This window comes from Pristiophorus japonicus, chromosome 18, assembly GCF_044704955.1.
Source record: "Pristiophorus japonicus isolate sPriJap1 chromosome 18, sPriJap1.hap1, whole genome shotgun sequence".
In the NCBI taxonomy this organism is placed as follows: domain Eukaryota; kingdom Metazoa; phylum Chordata; class Chondrichthyes; family Pristiophoridae; genus Pristiophorus; species Pristiophorus japonicus.
This window is the reverse complement of record NC_091994.1, coordinates 3,136,904-3,139,911: the sequence shown is the minus strand read 5'-3', so window position 1 is coordinate 3,139,911 and position 3,008 is coordinate 3,136,904. Positions and strand designations below refer to the sequence as shown.

The following is a 3,008-nucleotide window of genomic DNA, read 5'->3' as shown; positions in this document are numbered from 1 at the left end:
CCGCTCACCCATCACCCCCTGTGCTCACTGCCCCGTGTCCTAACTCGCACCAAGTCCCACTCACCCATCACCCCTTGCGCTCGCTGACCTATATTGGCTCCCACGCTGGCAACACTGCAATTGAAAAGTTCTGATCCTTGTGTTCAGATCCCTCCATGGCCTCACTCTATCTCTGTCAGCTCATCCAGCCCAACAACCCCCCGAGATCTCTGCGCTCCTCCGATTCTGGCCTCTTGCGCAACCCCGATATTAACCACTCCGCCATTGGCGGCCGTGCCTTTAGTTGCCTGGGCCCCAAGCTCTGGAATTCCCTCCCTAAACCTCCCTCTAGCTCTCTCCATTTAAGACGCTCCTTAAAACCTACCTCTTTGACTAAGCTTTTGCTCACCTGCCCTTGTATCTTCTTATGTGGCTCGGTCAAATGCTGTTTGATAATCGCTCCTGTGAATTGCCTTGGGAGGTTTTACTACGTTAAAGGTGCTATATAAATACAAGTTGTTGCTGTTATCCTCTAAGATTTGCTCTTGACAGTAATAATGACCCTTTATAAGTTTATGAACTGGATTTTCGGCTTTTAAGATTTAGGGGCGGTCCTGCTACTGCCCGCGAACAGTTTGCGCCTCAGTCAGTAACATTGGGCAGCTGGGCCCTGAGCATGGGGCGGAGGGCTAAGGGAGGCGTTACACACCGGTCTCTGGGCACTAGGCCGGCTGAGCATGGGATAATCGGCCTTTTGGCTAAGATCATGCGTAACTGACCTGACAGGGAAGTAGCCACCATGACCTCCGGGTGGTTCTCCCTGGATCAGGAAGGTATATGCTTGCTTTTTTGGAAACAGGAGGTGTGTGGGGTGGCTTGACCCATCCACCTCCATGGCACGAACCTGGTATTGCAGTACTTCCAGGAACGGTGCAGTGGCTCTAGGCCTTTTGGCTAAGAGCATTGGTGCAGAGTGATCCTTGGCGTGTGCAAGGTGACCTCTGGCGTTTGTGATTTGACAAAGAATTGGAACGATTGGCTACGAATTAAAAAAAAAAATCCCGAGCTAAACAGCCGGCCTCGGAGCGCTTCGAGAGGAACCTGGGGAGAAAAAATAACCTGGAAAAAATCACCAAAAACATTCCCAATACACAGCCCACACCACCACAACATAAATTGCAAAATAAATAAAAGATAAAACAATCACACTGACCCGAGGTGGACATTACTGACCTCACTGCGGCCGGAGTAGTTCGGACTGCCCGCTTTCTCATGCATTCCCGGCAGGGCGCGTTCCTCGGCACTACGGGTCGGGCGGGAGGCAAAATTCGATCCGGTGTCGCAACCAGCGGCGTTACACACCGGCTCGCCTCCCCCCGGGCGGTAATACTCCGCACACTGCCGATACCGGCCCCGAAAACCCCGGCGGGGCACTTGAAGCTGGCTGCCCGCCCGGGAGGGCTCACCGCCGCTATTGCCGGCCCCATATCATTTCTCCCCAATTGGGATATTACAGGCCACCTGGTGACACGAGAGATTAACACTGAAACTTTCTGCTCCGAGCAGGCACAGCCAAAAGCTGAGGGCAGGGACTGAGGTCGGAAATTCCCCCGCATTGCCCCGGAATCTCCAGTAATTAAAGGTTAATCTCCCAGACACTCCCGGTGAAGAATATCGGAGGTGGGGAAGGTCAGCCGTGGATCAGTGGGCAGAGCGCTCCCCTCCGAGGCAGCAGGTCGTGGGTTCAAGTCCCAACAACAGCAACTTGTATTCGTATAGCGCACTTATCGTAGTGATGTGCCCCGCTTCAGTGATGAGCACATAATCCAGTCTGACGTTCCTGAGGGAGCGCCGCACTGTCAGAGGGGCAGTACTGAGGGAGCGCCGCACTGTCGGAGGGGGAGTACTGAGGGAGCACCGCACTGTTGGAGGGGCAGTACTGAGGGAGCGCTGCACTGTCGGAGGGGCAGTACTGAGGGAGCGCCGTACTGTCGGAGGGGCAGTACTGAGGGAGCGCTGCACTGTCGGAGGGGGAGTACTGAGGGAGCGCCGCACTGTCGGAGGGGCAGTACTGAGGGAGCGCCGCACTGTCGGAGGGGCAGTACTGAGGGAGTGCTGCACTGTCGGAGGGGCAGTACTGAGGGAGCGCCGCAGACAGGGCCTCTGTTTAATGTCTCATCCGAAAGATGGCACCTCCGACTGCGGCACTCCCTCAGCACTGCACTGGAGTGTCAGCGTAGATTTTGTGCTCAAGTCCCTGGAGTGGGCCTTGAACCCACAACCTTCTGACTCAGAGGTGAGAGGGAGTGCTGCCCACTGAGCCACAACTGAGGGGAAAATGAAAGGGAGAATCTAACTTGAAAACAATGAGGAGCAGCAAGGAGTAGAAGATGTGGCGTAAAGTATCTGGACCAACATTCCAGTGCAGTGCAGCGCTGTAGGGCAGGAGGTCCTCTCAGGGTCCTGGCCAACATTCCACCCTCCACCACCGCCATCAAAAAGAGAAAAGGCCAACCAGCCATTCACTTACAGAGCTGTAACTTGCAAGGCTACGGACCAAGAGCTGAAAGGTAGCATGAGGGCGGATATCTCTTTTTCGGTCGGCACAGACAATGGGCTCAATGGCCTCTTTCTGTGCAGTAAATTTCTCTGATTCTAGGTCATAAACAGCTTGGATGCTTTCAAAAGGAATCTAGACGAGTACACGAGAGAAAAGGGGATAGAAAGAGATGCTGTGAGGCTGAGCTGAGGCAGATAGAGTGGGAGGAGGCTCGTGTGGGATAGAAACACCGGCACAGACTAGTTGGGCCGAATGGCCTGGTACTGTGCTGTATATTGCATGTCACTCAGTTTGTGTGACAATTGCCTCCTGCATTTGCCTCCATGACTACCACCGGTGCATATCACAGCAATCCACTGCGTGAGGCATTTTGGGATGATTCTGAAAGATGGGGGATGGTGCGAGATAAATCCAACTTGTTTGGATAGCTTCACTCCGTGGTCAATGAGAATAATTTGGCTTTGCACAG

The 3,008-nt window shown here is 54.0% G+C and overlaps 1 non-coding gene across 1 annotated transcript; it reads left to right on the top strand.

Moving 5' to 3' along the window:
* Positions 1 to 721: 721 nt before the first annotated feature.
* LOC139229527 (U2 spliceosomal RNA) lies at positions 722 to 920 on the top strand. Its single transcript, XR_011587732.1, has one exon. It is a non-coding gene; the product is annotated as a U2 spliceosomal RNA (small nuclear RNA).
* The last annotated feature ends 2,088 nt before the right edge of the window (positions 921 to 3,008 follow it).